The sequence below is a fragment of the Balaenoptera ricei genome, chromosome 3, assembly GCF_028023285.1.
Source record: "Balaenoptera ricei isolate mBalRic1 chromosome 3, mBalRic1.hap2, whole genome shotgun sequence".
Lineage (NCBI taxonomy): Eukaryota > Metazoa > Chordata > Mammalia > Artiodactyla > Balaenopteridae > Balaenoptera > Balaenoptera ricei.
In genome coordinates this window covers 31819858-31843031 of record NC_082641.1, presented here as the reverse complement: position 1 = coordinate 31843031, position 23174 = coordinate 31819858, and positions in this window count along the sequence as shown.

The window sequence follows — 23174 nt, the reverse complement described above, 5'->3', positions numbered from 1 at the left end:
GTCATCCTGTGCTAAGACACCCTCTGCTTCTAGAGTGTTTGATTTCCGGAGCTGGGAGTACTAACCCGACAGCAGAAATTTTCCACTTACTAGAGCTGATTATTGGGTCCAGTGATTATTTTTCACTGAAGAGAAAACCAGGCCTGCAGCCATGTAAACTCCAGCACCAAGAGTCTGGAAAATCTTACAAGGGCATTCAGGCCTAGGCCACACCTCAGACCCAGATGTGCCAGGGTGTCTCTGTTTTTTTCTGTCTTTCTGTGAGGCCGGGATATCGGAAATTTTGTTCCTGAATCTCCACCTTTCACCTAAGCCCAAATTAATCTCCCAGTTCACATCCGCTGACTTGTCTTCTAAAACCAGCCTTATATGTGGGAAGAAGCAGTTGTCACCCCGAGAGAGTGATCTGAAGAATGGGAAAGGCTCTCCACCTACATGGGCCAGCCAGTGTGACTGGGGGTCCACAGCATGGACAGCTGTTGTCAAACACAAAGGCTACAGGAGATGTACTGGGGAAATACCCTGTTGATCCTTCAAATGGCCATCTGGCTCCATGGCTCCAACCTATCTTTCCCATCCTACCCCCTCCTGCTCCCCAACAAACCTCCTCCACTCCCATCAAGCTCATACCTCACTATCTCTTACATCCAACATAGATGCCTCACAAATAATGACAAAAATATGCTCCACATCGAGCAATTTTTCTCTCTCATTATTGCTCAAAAGAGAGAACAGATTTGTTTGGAGGAGATATTCAAGTAAGCCACTCGGGGAGGAGAGGCAAGACCTCAAGAGGTGTTCAAATAGCAAACAGTAGTCACTGAACTACTATTCATAAAATAAGAAAGGAAGGAAAAAGCAACAGGCCACTGGAGGCTGGGCCTGTGTGGGAGGGGCCTAAAGAGGTAACAACTATAAGAGTAGCTCCTTATCTAGTATTTACCACTATCGGGCACTGTTCCAATCTCTCTATATGTATCAACTCATTTAACGCTTACAACCCCATGAAGCGGTCAGTACTATTATCCCCATTTCACAAATGGGGAAACAATGGTCCAGAGTGGCTCAACAACTTGCCCAAGGATACTGGCTAGTGAATGGTGGAGCTAGTGAGCAACGGTCTGACCCTAGAATCTGTTCTTTGTACCACTCTACTCAACTCCCTCTGTGGGTAAACCTCTGGGAGTAGCTGAGGAGGGACAGCAAAGCAGAAGAATTTTATCAAACATAAGAAGATGCTAATGTAAGATACACCATAATCTTATGGATTGCTACGAAAATGCTGCCAATTATACTATGACACACCATCACACTAAGACAGTAAGTGGTTTCAGAGATAGCAATTATTCAAATATGAAAAAGGCGCATCTTAGAAATGATGAAATATACAGCACTGAAGTGGGGTAATGAGCCTGTTTGCTGTGGGTTGTGCAATGAAACCTCATCTCCCCTTGGAATTCCTGAGTGAAATCCTACATTCTTCACCGATGGTTTTGTGGGTATAGATTCTTGGGGGGAGATGGTGGCGGGAGAGAACTTACAGAAGTGCCATTTGTGCGTGCGTGCACGCGTGCACACTCACTCATCCATGCAGGCATGGGTGAACAGGTGTAGAGCAAAGACAATTTTAGCAAGTGCAAAAGTCCCCTACAGTTAGTTACACAAAGAAAATGCAGCTTATTTTCTATAATTGATCTAATCTTTCTCCTGAGCCCTTCACCTTACTATGTAGAGACAGAAAAACGTCAGCCCACCCAATAATTTAAACAGTCTCCTTGATATTTCAGTGTTGCAATTTTCCTCCCCAACTTCCTCTTCTTCTCCAAGATGACCTCTGGGGGAAGAGTTTAACTTTACCTGGTGATGGCACTAAAGGGAAGGGAGGTCCTTGGCCCCCATGATTCATATGTGCAGGTCCTGTACCATCCTTCACGTCCTCTGGGTCCTCCCCAGAAGGCCTCAGTGCTGAAGTCTGCAGCTGATCAAGGTCTGCTATGAGCTCTCTTGGCTTGGCCAAGGCTTTGCTGACTAAGCTCCACTCAGGCCCTCACAGGAGTCATGGACCCCTGAGGTCTGGCTATGCCTCCTATTTGATCTCCATCCTGGGCAGTCCCCACAGGGCAACCCACTAGTAAGTTCATCAGCATGGCACTCATAGAACTCTTGCCCAGTGAGCCCGGGTGTGACTGCAGAATCGTGCCCATCACAGTGCCCTGCCGGCCACCACACTGAAGTTGGCATATTAAATAAGCTCTTGCCATCCTGGATCTCCTAGTGATTCCCTAAGAGGCACACCTGTTGGTAGTTAGTTACCTGTGCCCAGAAGATAATAACCACCCGAAGTGGAAACCCAAACAAATATATAGACCTGCAATTAGTACTTACTGAATTAATAAAGATCATTATCAATTGCTTATATGTGGAATCTAAAAATAAATGGTACAAATGAACCTATTTACAAAACAGAAATAGAGTCACAGATGTAGAAAACAAACTTACGGTTACCAAGGGGGTAAGGGCAGGAGGGATAAATTGGGAGATTGGGATTGACACATATACACTACTATATATAAAATAGATAACTAATAAGGACCTACCATATAGCACAGGGAACTCTACTCAATACTCTTTAATGGCCTATATGGGAATAGAACCTAAAAAAGAGTGGATATATGTATATGGATAACTGATTCACTTTGCTGTACACCAGAAACTAACACAACATTGTAAATCAACTATACTCCAGTAAACATTAATTTAAAAAAAGATTATTATCACCTACTGAACACAACAGCGTGTGTCCCAGTCCTAGTTCTAGTAAATATTACCTATCTTCCCCAGGAGAGAGAGGGGAACGCACGCTAGCGTGAACACGTACTGTTCGGGTCAGATACCCTTCTATCTGACTCCCCTAGGATAATCTGACCCAGTAAAGGCAAGCACTGCTTATGTGAGTGTTTCAGGAGTTTATCCAGAACTTTGGATCATTACGGCTGGAGAAGTAAATAGGCTGAAGAGCTGATGCTACTTCCAGAAGCCTGGGATGAACCCATCAGACCTCAGGACAGAGGGCCGGGCTGCCTACCTTCGCCCTCTGCAGATGGGAGCCGCTGGGTGCGGGCCTGGTCAAGGCCCCAGGGGGCCAGGCCAGCGGGTCTCATTCCACAGTCCCCGCCTTCCTCCTTCCCCAACATCTACCCTCTGTCCAGCTCAGCGGACCGTCCCTCTGTTCAACAAGTGGAGCGTTTGAATTCCACGTTTTATCTTAAAAGAAAATCCTCAGAAGGCCAAATCTCAAAAAAAAAAAACAAAAAAAGGCAGGTGAAAGTGAGTTTCAGAAGAGAGAACGGAACAGGGAGCAGGACCACTCTTAGGCCCAGTAGACAGGGGCCCCTGGGCCTGGCACTACGGCTCCTCCCCTGGCTGTGCTCCATTCCATGAAGACATGCCCACCTGGCACCTACACCTCCTTTTCCAGACCACACCTTGGGTACCAGAGACCCCAGAATGCCCTGCCTGGTCCCGAGCCCACTTCCAGGGCCTTCTCCAGGCCAGATCTCCCAAGGGCAGGCCACGCCTCCAGCAATCACACCCCTAAGAAGTAGCCACAGGGTGGCCGTTTGCAGGGATGGAGCTGGGATGTGCAGGCTGGGGCTTCCAGGGGAGGAAGAGATGCGGAGCAGGCAGCGGGCCAGGGCAGGGAGTCCACGCCCCCTGAGCCACCACATTCCTGCATGGCACCCCAGGAGTCCACAGATTTTAATTCCAGCCTGGCCTCTGTGCGGGTGTATTTGTCGAGGCAGGAGGATGGAACATATTTCACAGTCGGTCAGCTTGATTGACAACTTTTAAATATTTCGACACGGTACATGAGCCTCCATTTTTACACTTGCCAGGGCCTCACAAAAGTTAGTGGAGGGCCTGGGGAAGGGAAAATGGGGAAACTCTCTGGATCAAAAAGGACCAAAATTGTTTCTGTGCTGTGTGGTGCTTAAAACAGCGTCTAGCACCTAGTAAGTACTCAAAATATTTGTCAGAAGAGAGAGAAGAAGAGAAGGAAAGAGAAAGGGAAGGGTTTTGTGTTAAACCTTTCATACTTTCAGGAGTTTGTGGTATACAGTCAGAAAAGCCAGAATTCAAATCCTGTCTCTACTGTTCTACCTGTGTGTCCCCAGACAAGTTATTCGACACCTCTAATCCTCAGTTTCCTCACCTGGAAAATGGGGAAGCCGTGCCTATCATACAGTGAGAACACCTAAAAATAAGTAAGAGCTACTTATATTATTCTCCTTCTCATCATCATTTTCATTATATACTCTATTCCTCAGTCCCATTTAACTTATGTCACATTCTGAGGACCAATTTGTTTCAAAGTCTCAGGAAGGCTACTGCTACTGATGTGCCCAATACAGAGACAGAAATATTTCATGGTCCCCATTTCAGCCCCACCAACATCCTCAAATGCCCACCTACCCCCATAGTAGATGCAGCTGGTGGACCACCCATACCCCTGGGTCCATACCATTTCAGTACTCAGCAGCCTGACTTCCAATGGCCAGCACCAGCATTTCTTTGCATAAGGGCAAAGTTCTCCAGAGCCCACTTTGCCACTTGAACGGCAGGACGGAAATGTCCGAGAATTAATGCCCAGGAAGCAACCTTCAACCAGTGTCCAATGGGAGTGGGTAGCGATACCCCAGCTCTCTCACTCCCAGGGCGAGATAGCTCCGAGGTGCATGTTCTATACTGAATCCCAGCAGGATCACGTTCCACTTACCCTCAGTAATAGCTCGCTGGATAATGAACCTTTGGTTGCTACGCAACTACGCATCAGTACAGCCGTGCCACTTATTATGGCCAGTGAGTGTGCCTTTTCATTGCTCAGTGTTCATGCCTTACTACTTGTTAAATATTTTGAAAACCACCTCTTCACATTTAACCAGTAAGTTGCTACCACAAGTGCTTCTTGAGAAATGTCAATGTTCTATAAAACTAGATCCAACAGCAACTTCACCTAATACAATAATAAGTATTTGTTATTTTTCCCTCCTTCCTACAATGGCATTAAAATTCAGTAGTTAAGTGGTGGAGAATAGACAATAAAAGATCGTTCAGTGCTTCCACCTACATACAAAAACCAGCAAACACCATGGATTTTTTTTTTTTTTTTGGTTGTGGTTGGAAAATTTCCCATATATTTAAGTGAGGTACCATGACCCTACACAGTGTGTCATATAGGGCATCTGCTCTCAAATACTTTTGTACTTGGCAGTGACCGCAGGGCTTGACAAATATGTTGTCCCCATGTTTTTATTTATCTCATAATCCTTTGAATGGCGACACATTCTGAGATTACAACAAATATATTAAGATCCCAATATGAATATAATGTAACCAAAAAGATGACCTAGGTCTAGAGTGGGTGAAAGCCAACCCAAACAGTGGCTAAACTGTCAGCTGTTTGCAATTAGGTCCAATTAACACATTTTAAACACAGCATTACTGGGAATCTCTTTGAAGTGTGTGCTCTGGGAAGGTTTTTCTTGAAAGGGGTTTCCTAATGGGAAGCAGGCAAAATCCACAGCTGAGCAACTTAACTTCCTATTTTGACTTAAGTGCCACATAGAATTCACAGTTTTAATTCATTTTCCCCAGTTATGTGTATAAATATTTCAAACACGTAATGAAATGTCTGGGAAGTCATCTTTGCTGAAAAGAATGCCTTCCTCGTTTGTAAAGCCAGGAAGAGGAAAGCAAGGGGCTGAGCTCCTGTGCTCTAATTTGCGTGCTGTTGAATTGCCGATCTCTACCAGAAACGTAAATTGTAAAATCATAGTTATTCATTTAATAAGCACATAAAAACACTGTCTACTCCGAATTAAAAGCTCCGTGAGAACAAGAACTTTGTCTCGTTTATCACTGTATCCCTACCACCTAGACTGGCACACAGCAGGCCTACAATAAATATTAGTTGACTGACTGAATGAATGGATGAATGTTTACTGAATGAATAAGCAAATGCATAAGTGAAATAAAGAAATAAATGTCATATACATGTGTTTGGAAAACACAAGCTAAAGTCCTTAACCCACATACATGCATATGTGACACAAAGGCACACACATACTCAGAGAAAGGGGGGAGAGCTGCCTTAATTCTCCTAATTATTTTGCTGGTGCTGCCTATTTGGGGATAATTTGGGAGTTAAACCTCAGCTTCATTTTTCATATCTGACAAAAAGCTGAGGAATGCAAAGTTTGGTAGAGTGCCCCTAGACTGATACGTGGCACATGGCAATTAGCACTAAATAAATATGTGAGGACTAATGAGTGAAAACACTAAATGGTGCTTGGTTCCATCGCCTCTGACCAGAAGGGGCTCCAAAGCTCCGACTTGGTGGATCTGGGGTGTGACCCGGGAATCTGCATAGTAACTACCACCCTGGTGACTCTGGTGTGGATGATAAACTGTTAGAGACAGGGCTAGAAAGAAAGAATTCTGGAAGGAGGAAAAGTTTCATCCCAGAGTGCCTCCAGGAAAATAATTCCCACATCTGGATGTCTGATGCCATCCTGGGACATCTCTTCAGGGAAATTCTCAGGCATTCTCTAAACGAGACTTTAACTTACTTTAATTTAAAAGAGAATGCTGTAACATATATTCTGTCTTTTCTGTGGTGGTAGGGGACACACACACATACACACACACACAATCCAACAATCAAAGTGTCTGAGCTCCCCAAAAGTCTAAACACTAAGGAAAGAGCCCCCGAGCACAATTTGGGAAGCATGCACTTCTATGTAGAAGACCCACTTTGCCCTCTAGGGAAAAGCCGAGGTTTGGATGTAGCACAGAAACAAAAAGAAAGAGAAGTAGGAAAGAGTAGTTGAAAATGTTGATGCTAAAGAAGCAAATAGGAGGAGCAGAGGCTCTGACATCTGGAAGCAAAAGAGCTCTGACACTGACCGTGTGACAGCGTCTCAGGACGGGAGCAGGGCTGGGGCAGAACTAGACTCCACTAGAGCACTGGAATGGCTAGTTCCTGCAACTTGATAATTTAGGGACTCGTAATGTATCTGTCCACACATCAGCCAATTTCAGAGCCAATGGTATACTCCTTGAAGACAACCTGGAAACCTGGAAAATCCAAGATGAATGGTCTGTTAGCACAAAGGATCTCAATGGTTTAAATCCTCCATATATCACGCCCGCATGAAAGGGCTCCGCTGTAAACAGAGGAGCATTTGTATCTCTGTAAACAGAGAGGTACCTGCCTTGTATCAAGACCTGCTCAGCCTGTTTAAAAGGGGCATTATTTTCCACTGCACATGTGGTTTCTTCACAATTTCACACACACACACACACACACACACACACACACACACACACACAGCCTATCTGTGCACACAGCATAAAACTCTTTGGGCAGGTTCTTGAGTAATAAAGGGCTTAGCCTTTTTGTATTACCTTGGGAAACAAAGCTACAGACTAGACTGGTGCCTCTATGGTACCAACTGATCAGGCTTCCATCTCTCGCTGAGCTGGTCATCAATATCTCTTCCCTTCCTACTACCTTCTCACCCTGCAACCATCAATCTATTTGCTCTTGAACCTCTCTGAGTAAATAAAGGTGCTTATTTTTGGTTTACTTGCCATCAAATAGGGTTTTTAAAAAATTAAGTAATAATTGTATATGAGCACTTTATGTCAATTCTCCAACATATGAAATTCAAATCCATTTCTATTGACTCCCAACCCTTACGCTCATGGCAAAGGCCTTATGACAATATGATGGATATGGGTGAGTTACTCATAAATGATGTCAGGAGGAAGAGAGGGAGGAGAAGGTACTGCATTGAGAACCGGCTAGTCTATGCTGCGGTAGCAATACTACCAAAATTTCAAAGTCAAGAAAAAGGCATCTTTCTCACTCCACTACATCCTCATCATCTGCAGCCAGGCACATGGGAGAGGAAAGATCTGCACAACCTCACGCCAGCAATTACACACTTGCACTGGTGGTGACACACATCACCTCCACTCACATCTTACGGCCCAGAGCTAGTCAGGTGACCCAACCACAGTCACCCAGCTACAAGGGGGCCAGGAAGTGAAAACGTAAGCCTGCGCCCAGAAGTCACAAAGCCAGAAAGATTTGGGGAGCGGCACTAATGACCACCAGGATGGTAGGAAGGAAGGGAGAAGAAGCCAGCAACTGCCTGCTGCTGAGAAAGGCACACTGAGAAATCTTACCTACTGTCACCGACTGAACCCTAGTCCTGACTCAACAGCATCTACCACTGCCTGGAACATCCTGCAAAGCTGGTAATTTAAAAAAAAGATTTTTGTTTTAATTACACAGTTTTTTAAAGTTTTCATTTGCCATGAAATAGACATTCTTGTATATTAATTTTAGTAGCAAAGTTATGTTGGGTCTTTGTGGAATATTGTTTGTTGTGTGTGGAAAGAACATTTTAAGAGGTTCATTTCCCTTTGACCCTGTAATTCCACATCTAGAACTTAGTCCTTAGGAATAAGTAGAAATGCAGATAAAGATTACGTAAAAAAGGTATTTTCTATAGCATTATCACTAATGCTCCAAACTGAAAGTAATAGAAATGTCCAATGAAAGGGGATTGGTCCAATAAATTCTGCAATATCCATATGCTGTAATATTGTGTAGCTACTAGATGAAATGGCTCAGCAGGCTGGTGTGTTAATACAATGGACTATTGACATTAAGAATCACAATTATGAGGGTTATCTAGAAATACAGAAATAACTACATGAAGTAATAACAGGACAAAAGAGAACTCAATAATATACATATTAAAATTATCTATGAAATAAAGCAGGTCTGTTATCAAATCCAGGATTAGGGTATACACATGACATTTCAGGGGTTTGAGTTTTTCTGGTGATTGCAAATTTGTGTTCAGATGTTTTGTTCAACTCTTGTTCAGTTGATGAAAGGAGGAAAAACAAGGAGGAAGAGGAGAAAAGGGAGAGAGAGGAGAAAGAACGGGAGACAGCAGAGATAGAAAGGACAAATAGAAAGGGGAGCAGAGGGAGAGGAAGATGATTGCAGTGACTGTCAGAGCATCCTATGCTCGCCACCCCCCCCCCGCAAAACCCTGAGCAGGCGTCTCCTCTACCAGCTACACACGTGCAATGTGATTTAGTCCACCAGAAAGTGTGAATTTTTGCTGTTCATTAAATACACAGAAGGTATAGAAAAGATCTTCAATACCTCCACATCACATTCACAGATACACCTGCTACTTAGGAGAAGGAGCTCTAGCATCTAAGTAGCGTGGCCACCTGGAAGGTTCACCAACTACCCAGTGACCTGGCTGAGTGTTTCTGGGGTATGTGGTGCTTGGTCTGGCCAATCTCCAGTTGGCGGTGTCAATGAGCAAGGCTGAGTGTCAAGTCTGGGTCTGGGCTTAGTCAGACTTTTTGAGCTCCATCCTTGAGAGTGAAACAGAGGACTCAGATGTTAGTATTAGAAGAAGTCTTCAAACAAGCCAGAAACTTTTCTCAACTCAGTAGGCTACCAGCAATGAGATATCATCACACACCCCCTAGAATGGCTACAATTAAAGACTGACAATATCAAATGTTGACGATGATGCAGGTCAACTGGAAGTTTCATTCATTGCTAGTGAGAGTGTAAAATGGTGCAATCACTTTGGAAAGCTGTTTGGTTGCTTTTAATATAATTCTACTCCTAGGTACACACTTAAAAGAAATAAATGAGATGCCCACAAAGAGACTTGTAGAAGAACGTGCATGGTGACATTAGTCATAATAGTTCAGATGTGTCCCATCTGTCTCCTTTCTCTGGGATAACTGGCTGCCTGGGACATGGTTTTCTCATGGTAGAGTCCAGGGGCATAAGAAAGCAGAAGAAGTTTTCCATGCCTCTTGAAGTCCCATTCAGGACTGACCTACAGTCACTTCTGTCCTCTTTCTGTTGGCAAAGCATTTACTACAGGTTTGACTCTTCTCAGGCATTGTAACATTTACAACAACGCAATGAGGTGGATACAAATATTATCCTCTTTTATATTGATAGATGAAGAAAGTGAGACTAAGGGAAGTTAAACAATTTTTCCAGGGTCATGGAGCTGGTAAATATCAAGGATTTGAGTGCAGAGAGTCACCCTCCAAAGTCCCTCATAGTGAACCAGGAGTTAGAAGACCCCAGGTCTGGCATGTCCTCTACTGGCACAGCCATCACAGAAGCCTGGGGAGTGAGTTGGGGCATAAATTTTTAAATGGCTTGAAAAAAGTCATTTAACCTATCTGGCTTTCAATTTCTTCTTGTGTAAAATGAGAGCCACATTGGATCTCTAAGCTCATTCCAGGTATAAATTTAATACTAAGGTTCTGTGAACTCAGTAGAACTCTTACCATTAATCTGACAACAGCTGTAAATGGATAGTTTTCTAATCACTAAAAACGAGCCCACAAACTACCCCTGATTTCAGTACAAGTAACTATTCTCGAAGGTTACAATGAGATGGTAAAGTCTCTTTATGTAAAATAGATAGCAATTAATTCCCACTTTTTCATATTGAATTTTACTTTTTGGTGGATCCTAAAAGCACTAGGAAAGAGTAATTCCATGTAAAATTAGATAAATTCCCCTGTTAACGCAGGATTTTGCTTCAATTTTTAACTGCAAATTGCAGTTCCCATGGAAGCAGTGCTAGGCTGCTGGTGCATGTGTCTTACCCTCTTCAATCTGCACCTTCTCCACAGTGGGGGGGGGGGGAAACATAGAGCACAGCCGATACCTGGGAGAGCTGCCTCTAGGTGTTCACACATGCAAATCCCATTCCAGCGAGAGCAAGAAGAAGGGCTGAAATTGTCTCATGTCTTTGTTACTTAAAATAACCTCTTAACGTTCTCTGAGGATTTTTTTAAAACATAATCCTCTGGTCTCCCAGAGGAGTTAGAAGACTAACTCCTTATAGACTTAGAAAACAGCTGATTTCTACTTGTTGGCAACCCTGTGATCACTTCTTACTATATTGTTTTGTAAAGATGGATGGATGGATGGGTAGATGGTCAGACTGAACAGACGGACATGTCAACACACACGCTGTACCTCTGTCAGGAATGCCTTTTCCATCCCACTCTACCTTTCACCTAATTAACTCCTATTTACATGTCAGTTCTCAGACCAAGCACTGCTTCCTCAAAGAAGCCTTCCCTCCATCTGTAGATGCCTATGAGGACAGCTTGTATGGCACCTGGAGGATTCATCTGAGCATTCTTAAGGAATGAGCTCATCAGCTACTCCCCCAGCTGATGCCAGCCACACCACTTGTAATAGGGAAGAAAGTAATGCAGTACAAACCATGAGTTGCCCCCTCATCTTCCTTGCTAGCAGGACCCTGACTATTCATTCAGGCAGCATTGTACTCAATCCCCAAAGCTGATTTCATGGTTGGTCTACAACCTGAGTATAGCAGTCCTCTTCCCCTTTGCTAGAGGTTGGGCTAGTTTGGACATATGAGCCAGTTCTGACCAATGAGATGTGAAGGGAAGGCTGCTGGTAGAGTCCTAGCAAAGATTTTCCTCCTTGATAAAAGGAGAAATGGCTGGTCCTTTCTCTCCATTCCCTTCGCCCTTCTTGTTTGGGACACTGTCCTGTGAGAACACGACTTTTGGAGTTAGGACATCCGTCTTGCACTATGAAAGGAGGTATTGCTGACACATAGATATTAGCAGAATGTAGAACACAAACATTACGTCTCGAATGACATCATGGAACCACTGCACCAATCCCAGGGCCTTGCACGTCCAGGTAAGTGCATGTTAAATGTCTTTATAGCTTAAGCCACTGTTAATCCAGCTCTCAGCTACTTGTAACCAAACGCATTCCTGATATAAATCACAACATAGTATGTTAGATTAGCATGGCACGTCACATTCTTCAAAATACTTTCATATCCATTACCTCTTTCAATCCTGCCAACAATCCTGGAAAGAAATAGCGCAACTATTATCCTTCATTTTACAAATATAGAAACTAAGATTTTAAAAGAATTAGTCTTGTGTGAAAAAACAAAGAGAACCAAAATTAAAATGGATTCAAGACTCTTCACTTTAGTGCAAAGGTTGGCAATCCATGGTCCAAATGTACAACCAGCATGCCAAGAACATTTTTTGCATTTTTAAATGGTTGGAAAAAACCCCAAAAGAACAGTAATATTTTGTGACACATGAAAACTATGTGAAATTCACATTTTAATGTCCATAAGTTAAGTTTTATTGTAATACAGTCATGCTCATTCATTTACCTATTGTCTACACTATTGTCTTTAATGCTTCAATTGCAGAGTTGAGTCACTGTGACAGACCCTATGGCCCAAAAAGCCTAAAATGTTTACTACCTGGCCCTTTACAGAAAAAGTTTGCTCTCCCCTGTGTTAGTCCTATCACGCCCACTCAAAAGAAAAACAAAAGAAACAAAAAAAACCCCTCATGTTCCAATAAAAACCACGTTGAGCATTTAGGACACCATATTTTATATCCCAGCACAGTGATCTGAGGTTTGGTTTACTTTGGTTTGCTGTTTGTCATTTTTTTCTTCATCTGAATATAACCTACTGACAGCTTCATAATCCCCAGACTACCCAGATAGGAGCAGGGAAACATCTTGACTAACTGCTAATTAATCAGTCTGGCTTAAATTCTCCCTTCTGTAAACACCAGAACACATCTGTTTAAAACAATGTTTTGATGAAACAGTCCCTCAATCATAAAGAAAAAACTAACATCCCAGTCATGCCAGGCTGCAGGAGTTTTTCTTCTGAGAGTGGCCATCACAGAAGTGTCAATGAATCATGCTAAATTTGGTGCTAAACATACAAAGACTTCCTCTATAGAGAGATTATGGGCAACCATATTATGTAAACCAAGGTTACGCAAATATAAAAAGCATATATAAAACAAACACATCATTTTATTTCTTACGAGTTTTCTTGTTTTGATCTTTGTATCATAATATTTAATGAACAATATACTTCTAAGTGAGAAAATATATATACAAACATTTAATACAATACCTAGTACATATTTTGTGCTCAAAAACTAGTTGAACCTGAAATTCCATGAATCATGAGTTGGAAAATTTTTAAACCACTTAATTGTTAAAATGGATTTTTTTAAAAATATGCATCTTTAGCATATAAATGCGAGGAGTTGGCAGTCTGCTAAAATCCATCTGAAAATAAATTTTTTCTCATTTTTGTGGCTTTGGTTTAAACCGCTTCATAGAACCCCAAAAACATGCCTTAAAAGATACAATGCCAACTTTATTCCAGCCAACATGGGTATGACAACGTGGTTTTGCCATGTTCATAAATCTCTGCATTGTTACAAAGCAGAGGCAAGATGCTGGCCTATAAAGATTCCTTTAAGAGTTCTAAATTAAAATTATACTCACCCCACTATCATCATCAAATAAAGGCATGGGTGCTCCATGATAAAAGGTTCTTTTTAGGACTTCAGAGCTCCTGGCTCCCTGTCACCCAAAGAACTCAATGTTTTAAGTTTATCTGCTCCTTCTGCTGTCTGGTTCTGTGGTAATTACCAGGCTCCAAGAGCTGGGCTGACATCTCATGTGATAGAAGTAGACAAGCAAAGAAGTAAACACAAACAGCTGTGTTAATTCCAGCAATGTTCAAACCTTAAACAAGCTGAGGGAAAGTTGCTGAATCAAAAAGGAGCAAACTATAGCTCTGTTCAAACCTTCAATCTACCAAATAGATTGAAGGTTTGAACAGAGCTACAGAAACAAAACGGAAAAATCCACATAGGCCAATGGTGTTCGGGAAGAGAATAACCCCATTGCCTTGAGTTTGTAGGTGCCACTACTACTCTGGGAAAATGGCAGATGACGAAGAATATGAGGAGGTGGTGGAGTATCATACAGGGGAGACAGTCTATGAAGAGGTGTGGGGGGAGGTAAGACCCAGCCCACACCTGCACGAGCTGCATGCTCATTAAAGCAGAAGGAGCCTTCTCCTCTCTCAGACTCCCAGGGCTGCCGAGCTGGCAAAAGGGGAAATCTGGAGGATCACTCACCTGTGTGCCCAGCAGCCGGTGTTAAAAGAATGAACGTTACCTGTTTTTACTATTCAGTATATCCAAGATGGCTAGGGATGGTTTCCCCTGTTACTCGTGTTGTAGTTTTGGTGTAGGTGATGCTTATTAGAATAACGTCATTGGCTATCACCACTCTCTTGACTGCAGCAAAGGTATTGCCTTGGACTTGTGATTTGCACGGGGACCAACAGTTTTATTGTGTAGTGTCATAACTTCTGGGGCACCAGCTCTGCCAAAAGAGATGGCACCTCCAAGCCTTTGTTCTTGATGATACAATAAAATGCTACTTAGATTTTGACACATTAGGAATTCTGAGAAAGTCATTTCCATAAATATTCCAAGTTGGAACTTTTCTTTTTCAAGCTCTCGCATGCTTCATTTTCTGCATGGAGCTGTTTCTCTTGATCATGACAAATAGTGATATGGATGGCTAACCCTGAAGCCTGCATAAAAACTAACATCTGTAGATGTTGTAAATTGGTTAGTTTCTCACCATCAACCATACATCAGTAATAATGGGCAGAGAGCAACCTATTAACAATGATCTGACAAGAGTAGGGGTAGTTGTCATAGATGTACAATTTCCTTATCATTTAGGTTTCTATTTTCATAATTGATGCTGGAACTCTTCCTTTGGTACAGATGATATAAGCTGTGAAGGAAATTTTACTATGAGATGGATTGAAATTTAGCTACTTATCTTCTTTTCTTACATACTGTATTTTTAACCTTGGACTAGACCCAAACTTTGGACCTTCGTTTCTTCCACTATAAAGCCTGTTTAAAAAAAAAAAAAAAAAAAAAAAAAAAGGAGCAAACTAGGGGGTAATAGCTCTTCCAAAATTCTAACAAAGAACCTAAAGGCTACATCCTATAGGCCCAACCGTCCAAAACTAAAGGTGGTATCTCCAGGTGACTGTCCCCTACAGTCACCTGGAGACACCACTTAAATCCAGGAACATTGTTGTTCCTGTTCAACCCTGTGAGTTCCTCTTTTGGAATCAGTTTGCAAGCTGTATCAGTTATCTATTGCCATAACAATGCTGTGTAACAACCACAAAATCCCAGTAGCGTACAACAGGAAGTACTTATGGCCCATCTCTCTGGAGGGGTCAGAAAGGCAGCTCTGTTGATCTTTACTAGGCTCACTTACATGGGTGGGGGCAGTAGCGGTAGGAGTCAGCTGGCTCTCAGCTGACCTTAGCTGTCACCTGTCTCCCATCCTACGTTAGGCTAGCCCAAGCATGTTCTCACAGTAATGGCAGAGGTTTGAGAGAGTAAGTGGAAACATATTAGCCTCTTGGGTCCTACGCTCAAAAGTGGCACACCTTCACTACCACTGCATCTTACTGGCCAAAACAAGTCACAGTGCCGCTTCAGATCCAAGGGATGGGGAAATGGACACCACCTTTATAGTAAAAGAGCGTCTGCAAAGTCACATGACAAACAGCATGGCTACCGAGAGCCCATCGCTGCCATTAACCACCAGGCCGTACCGGAAGCGCAGTCTCTAAATTACCTTCTCTTGCTTTTAGCCCACCTCTATCACTAGAATTTACTTCAGATGGTTTGGTCTTTGCCCCAGATTAAACCCATCTTCAAAATCCAGTTAATTGCCACCACTGAATATGGTGATGCTACCTCATGCCTTTTTAGGTCCCTTGACAACTGCCAACACAAGGCCTTATGAAGAGAGATGCCTAAACGATTTATGTTGGATGAATGAACAAACACATTCATATGTCATAAAAGTGTTTTGAGCAATAGCTTCTTATCAGAATATACAGATAGTCTCCTCAGATGACCACTTTGAAATGGATGCCACATCCTAATATGTCAGTGCTCCTGTGTTTGTATAAAAAAGTGATCCATTTCATTTAGGTAATATTGCTACTACTCAACAATGTAAAGCAGATGCTTCATTACATTTACCTTACTTTTACCTTTTGTTTTTTACTCGGATGTCTAAAATGCACTTTCCAACCTTTCATCCATTATTTTTCGAAGAGTGAAGTCATTCTACAAATACATGCTTCCCTAAATTCATGTTGGGTATATTATGCACTGATCCTGCACTGGGTAGAGAATGACTCTGAAAAGGATAACAATGACCTAACTTATGGGGTTGTTCTGCAAAAGTTACATGATGGATCCTTCAAAGAATGGTTTGCAAATGTGCTTTTTGTAATATTAATTCTTTACATTTCTCAAGCTGACTTTCTCTCAAAGAATGCCAAGCACTTCACATATGGTCGGCCAGATCAGAGTGTAAATTATGCCCCAGGAGTAAGCGAATTGCTTGGAGGGAGGTGTTAACACTTTCGGGTCACTAGGGTTCCACTTATAGCACTGCAGGAGGGCAGTCATTTACCAAACAGCACCCCGGTGGCCGGAAAGTATACATGTAATATAAATTATTCCCAGGGAGTCATTAATGAACTCAGAAAATCTGGTTTATCATCTCATCTATTCACACAGTATCCCGGTGATGGAGACAACAAGCAAGAAGAGAAAAATAGGTGAGCGATGCTAGAAATTTCCTAAGCTCCCACAGCCTGTCAGGGACGGAGCTCCAACTCGATTTGCCTGATCCTTGGCCTGACTTCCTCGTAACTAGGCCCCAGGATTTGGGGCTCTCAACTTGAAACTTCTGCTAATTGGGAGGAGGTGAGGCAAGCGAGGTGCCTAGGATGCAAAATTAGCCGCCTCCCAGTCTTGGCCCCGCTGCTAATTCAACGAAGGATATTTGCTTTGCGTAGTGGCTTAAAACACCTAAGAAATCACAAAATTCGCACTGACTTACTACTTGCTTCTACTAAATCCGTAAATATTGATGAGGCTTCGTTAGTTGATTAATTTGTTTTCCCACACTGAGGAAAAGTGGAGAAGGCAATGGGGGCAGGGATAGGATGGCAGAGAAGAGAAGGCTGTCTTCTTGTTTTGTTGCCAAAGTTGGAAATGGTCAAATAGTTGGTCTATTTTAGGCAAAAGGAGAAGATTCTAGACTGAAGTCTGTGTTATGCAATTAATACATGGCAAAGTGGTCCCTTGGAATGTTTTGGCTTGAAGGTCCAAACGCTGAGTCCTTGCCCCAGCGTCAACCATCCACTTCGGCAGTATCTCTAGCTATTGCCTGTGATTTCACATCTTTAGGAAGCCTCCAGAAGCTCTGCAACAAGCACTAGGTGGTCTACAAAAGGATTAGGAAGCAGGAGTCTTGATTCCCCACTCAAATCTCTCTTTCTCAACACATCTCTGTGCCTTTGTGATGAGACCCTGTGTATCTGCTAAGAGCCAATCACAGAAATATAAAGGCCTTTTGGGGAGGGGGGGGAAATCTATTTAGCACTGTGCTCTGCCTGGGAACTCTGCTATGCTCTAAAAGGCGGCAATTGACTTCTTTTCAAAGTTGAAAAGAAGTCAATTGCCGCCTTTTAGAGCATAGCTCCCCATTCAGCCAGACATCAACCTCTGCCACCAGTAAAGAGTCCAATTGATTTCCCTGTATTTGGACTCATTTCTTGCCTCAACAAAAAATACTAAATCCCAATTAGAAAGAAAAATGATACAACACATCCCCCATGTACTCCCCATTACTGCCACTGGAGCACACACGCACACACATGCACACACACACACACACACACACACACTAGTGAAGTCATTTGATCCCATGTTTTCTCGATAGTAAGGGTGTGTCACTCACTCAAAGAGTGACCTTGGATAAGTCACTTAACCCTCCCTGACTCAGTTTTCTCTCCTGGTAAAATGAAGAGATTAGACTAGAAGCCTCAGAGGCTTTCCAGCTCTGGAATTCCATAATTCTAGAGGTGATACATCTCCTCAGAGTTACAACTTCAACCTAACTGGAGTGAGCAAACTATAGCCCTCGGGCCAAATCCTGCCCACCACCTGCTTTCGTATGGTCCCAGAGCTAAGGGTAGTTTTCACATTTTAAATGGCTGCAGAAAAAAACCCAAAAGAATAGTATTTCATGACATGAAAATTACATAAAATTCAAATCTCAGTGTCCATAAATAAAGCTGTATGGAAACACAGCTGTGCCCGTTCATTTATATATTATCTATGGCTGCTTCTGCAATACAAGGGTAGAGTTGAGTGGCTGCAAGAGAAACTGTGTAGCCTGCAAAGCCTAAAATATTTACTATATCTACAGAAAACGCTTGCCCTTTACAGAAAAAGTTTGCCAACCCTAGATCTAAGCCACTAGACCATGTGCAGAGTAACAAAGTCTGCTGTAACCCTCTTACCTGATTAAAGTTTTATTACCCAAAGAGTCCCATAAAGTAATCCTAAGAACCAAAAACAAAGTTATGGATAATTAGACAATCTGATCCCTATAAAAGAAACTGCTGGAAATCATTGATAAATCTACCATGTCAATGTCAGAATTGATTTCTTATGAGAAACAATTTACTCCAAAGAATTTAGCTACTTTACAATTTACTCTTTACAAAGAGGCCAATAGTCCATTTTTCCCTTGTTCTTTTTTTTCTTTTCTCTTTTTTTAAGTGGTCTGAAGGATAGCACGTTTATCTTTCCCTTATGAGTAATCGTATCATTGGTGAAAATGACTGTGAAAGAGTGAGCAAGCATGAAACAAATCCCTGCCCAATAAAGTGGTGACTTTGAAAAGGAAATTGCCCTGCTCAAGTGATGGATTCGGTTTCAGCCGTCATGACCCATGTTATGAGGGAGTCCAGGGACCCGGGTCCTGGCCCTTCTAGGCAAAGCAGCTGCAAAGCTCCACTGGGAGCTCCGGGAAGATGCTCTGTGAATGGCCAAAGGCTGACCCGCAGCACTCAGCACTGAGTCCCCAGAGACTCCCCCACCTAGCCTGGAATGCCCCCCTCAGCTCCCCCGCCTCTCTGCTTACCTACCCCAATCAAGGCCCAGTTTGAGTTCCAAATATGGTCATACTCGAGGCCCACAGCCTTAGGATACCCTGTATTTTTTTTTTTTAATCATTTTATGTTTGTGTTTTCTCTTCCCCCGGACTGTAAGATCCTGGGGCACAGAGAGCACCCATCATTCTGACATCTTTCAGTTAAAGATCCACAATAAGTTCTGATGAAGAGGATGACAGTGAAATGGGAAATTAGTAAGGTTATGAAACTTTTTTCTCAAAGAGGAGATGAGATGCTTGAACAATACTTGTTTCTCTCCTTCTGATTCTCTGGCAGGGTTTTCCAGACGAGAGGCCGAGACCTAGGGACCCTGTGAGAATTCTTAGCAGTGTGTTGTTGTTACTTTATCAGGGGACAATCCATCTATTCAGAGCGAAAGTGGTTCCCTTCTGGACTTTGTTGAGGAACAGCTTCAAATCAAACATATCTTTGTTTCCTTGAAAAAGGAGAAGATGGAGCCACAGAGCTACTGGGGGTGGGGTCCCTACTTCCAGCATTTGGGGGCTTTGAGATGGTGACATCAGGCCATCCCCTTGTCCCCAAGACACCAAATGCTTGCTTCCTGGCACTCGCTTTGGAAGCAGCTTTGTTTTTCATTGTCTGTGAAGGTCTGAGGAGATTTTTGTCAACATCAATTATAGTACTTTTAAATGTTGGGCTTTTCGGTCAGGGATCTTGAAAATTTTTAGACTTTTTCCCCTCTTCTGCAGTCACCTAAATGTTGTAATCACGCAAATAAATGTTCTTTCAAAACTAGGAGTATTTTCTTTAACTCTAAATTAATTTTATACTTTCCTTTATATTACTATTTAAGATAATTACTAGTATTTCAAAAGGATTTAATATTTTGGAAGAGTCTTAGTCCTAGAACCTATCAAAATAGGTGAGCCTCTTAGTTTTGCTCTCAAAAAGAATCATAATAATGATAATGATTACAATCACTGAAAAAAAAAAAAAAAGCTAATTAATCCCTCAACCCTGGCTGCACTTGGAACAACTTAAAACAAAATACCAATTCCTGGGCTCCACTACCGAAGAAATTCTCATTTAACTGCCCAGGAATAGGGCCTAGGCATGGGTATGTGTTTGCAATTCTCCAGGGTTTCACTGGCCATGTAAAGATCAGACCTGAGCACCTCATATATACCTCTATCACAGCATTTACCACTTTATACTATGATTACTTGTGGGAGGGAGTCCCTCTCCTTAGAGATGGTAAGCGGACGGAGAGCCAGGAGTTGTATCTTATTCATCCTTCAGTCCTGTAGTAGACAGAGGTTTGTTAAACTCCAAGTGCCTGCCATTAACACGGCTCCTTCTGGGGGCCCAACTCCTGTGGAGCGAAGGCAAGAAGGAACTCTAGGAAGGTTCTTAAGCGAAGGTGGCCAGTCTCTGAACCACGTAACCCAACAACGTGAACATGGGTGATTAGCCCGGGAATAAGCACCTGACCAAGGGCTGCTGAGCTGCAGGGTATCCAGTAACCCGTATGTCCTGACCCAAAAGCTCAGTCCATCTCAAGCACCTAGTTAGTGCCCAGCAGGGCCAATTAGATCCTTTCACTAAAGGAGTTTAAATGTGAGATCAACAGAGAGCTGAGCAGTTGGTAACAGGAGCAGAAGCCAAGAGACACCCAGAGAAAAACAGAGAGAGAGGAGCTGAATCACCTTGGCGGCTAAGCCTGTTAGAAGGGACGGCAGATGCCTACGGCTCAAGGGGCAGCAAGATAACCCAGTCACAGAGCCGGACCCTGAATGACCTTCCAGTTCCTGAACTTCAATCCAGTTTTCGTGAGGCCTGGCCGGGTGGCCTTTCCGGAAGGCTTTTCGGAGACACGTGGCTGAGTGGTGGCGATTCCGGTCAGCCTTCCTTCCACAGGGAACTCCCATTACATAGGGTAAACTCAGTGGTATTTGTGCTTTGCAACCCCCCAAAAGCCCAGTCAAGCACAATTCCCAGGGTCTAGCACTTTGCCTGGCACATAATGAGCACTAAATCATTGCAGGTGATTGGAAGGCATGACCGTCCAGGGCGAAAAGCCTTCTGAAAATGAAGAAATCATTCATGGTAAGAACACTGACTACGGTCGCCTTCGAATTCCAAAAACAATGTTAAACTAGGATACAAATATTAAGCTCATGCCATTTCCAAGTCCATCTACATTTCTACTGTAATCTACCAAAGCAGGAAATGTCACATTCTGCAGAACTACAGTAGGCATCCTCATTTCAGCTAAGGTATGTTTGGAAGACTTTTCACTCCGCTTAATCTTAAATCACAGTAACCTTAGTAAGAACAATTTCCCTCCCACACTAGCTTCACTGACAAACCTCCAAAGTAGCTGATCTTTGACTTTTAAGAAGTTTAATAATATAGGATCTTCCCCCCACATTGCCACACACATTCCCCCTGTCTATCGTCTGTATCAGCTACCCGAGGGACATGTACTCCCCAACAACCGGATGAGTCATAAAATAAGAGGTACATGGATGTAAACTGAGCCTGTTTACGCTCTCCCTGGCCCCAACTAATAAAATAAAAGAGATCCCACTGAATCCAGGTCCAGTGGCTTCCGGAAAACAGGTTTCTGCTTAGCAAAGACATACCTTACTCAGTACATTATTTTAAAGGTAGAGCTAGTTTCATGCCCTGGGTGAATGAAACGGCTTTATGGGGAGAGTCATATGCAGGGTGTGTAAGGACTTGCCCTCCTCATGTCCTCTACGAAAGAAGGCTCTGGCGCTTCTGGTGGTAAGCAAACCAACAAAAGGAATTCCTAAAAGGTCTCACAAAGATCAGGAATAGGCGCTGGGCCCCTGCTCACTGGAAACGCAGCACCCAAGGGAGTGCTTGCTTAGGTTTCCCGTCTGCATTTTCGAAAATCTGGATGAAAGCAGGTTTTAGTCAAACCTCCCCCGACCTGTTCCTGATAAAGTGATCTTACGCCTCTGGAATTGGGATTCTGAATGTATGTGCCTACCCCACGTCTGGTATTATATTACAACCGCATGAAAATGGAGCCTAGGACTGAGGAGCGGGCCAGCCTCAGAAGCCTTCTTCATTGCCTGCCATGTAATACATGATATGCAAAGCCTCTGACTTCAGCCAGCAGATATTTGGAGACCGTGTTGGCCCTAGCATGGGGACTAAACTAATGTGTGTTTAGGTCAGAAAGCGAATCAGAAAAGCCACTGGAGGGCACGTCACGGAGCGAGAGCCCTATAAATTCTTCCCCACTCTCAGCGTGCCCTGGCAAACACTCGGCTTCCCTCCCTGGGCCGCTGCACATCTCTCCTTCGCAGTGCTAGGAGAACTCCGGCCAGCATCTGTTCTCCTCGCCACTGCCTTCTGCCCTGCAGAAAAGCCAGAGGGCTAGACACCCGAGGACGAAGGAGAGGCTTCGACGGGCGCGGGGAAAGCCCAGGGTAGCCCTCTACCCGACAGAGCCCCGGCTCAGAGAGCGAGGCGCGAGGGCCAAGCCGGGCGCGGGCGCCGCGGTCAAGTTCGGATTGCTCCCTTCGGTTCGCAGGCGCAGAGCTCCGCACATTCCTCCGGATCTACCCGGCGAGGAGGAGGCGCGAGCCCGGCAGCGTCTCCACGCGCTGAGCGCTCTCTCCCTACACCCCGGGGAGGGGCGCCTCGCGTCACCCACTCGCACCCCGAGCCCCCGCCTCGGGAGCTCGGGCGCCTCCTCACTGTTCTCCGTTCCCTCCCCGCCACCGCTGACTCTAGACCCCTCCCCTCACGGGGCCCCGCGCTTCCCCTCCCCCACCCCGGCCCCCCGGACCGGGCTCTCAAGGACCAGCCTGCGCTCCTGGCGCCCTCATGTCTTCACGGGACTCTCGGCGCCGGTTGACGTGGTGTCTCGTTCGGATTTCCAGGCCAGACCTCAGCTCCGGCGGCAGCATCAGCCCGGCGCGTCTCGTCCTCCCAGGCGCTGCGCCCCGAGAAGGCGCAGAGCGCGGCCGCCGCCGCTGAACCGGCCGCCGCGCCCCGCGCCCGTGCAGCCCGGGCTACAAGCGCGGCGCGCGCAGCCCTGTCACCCCCCCACCCAAGGCAGCGGCGGCTGCTCGGACCTCGGCTTCTGGGGGTGCGGGGAGCCGGCGGGGGAGCTGTCTGCAT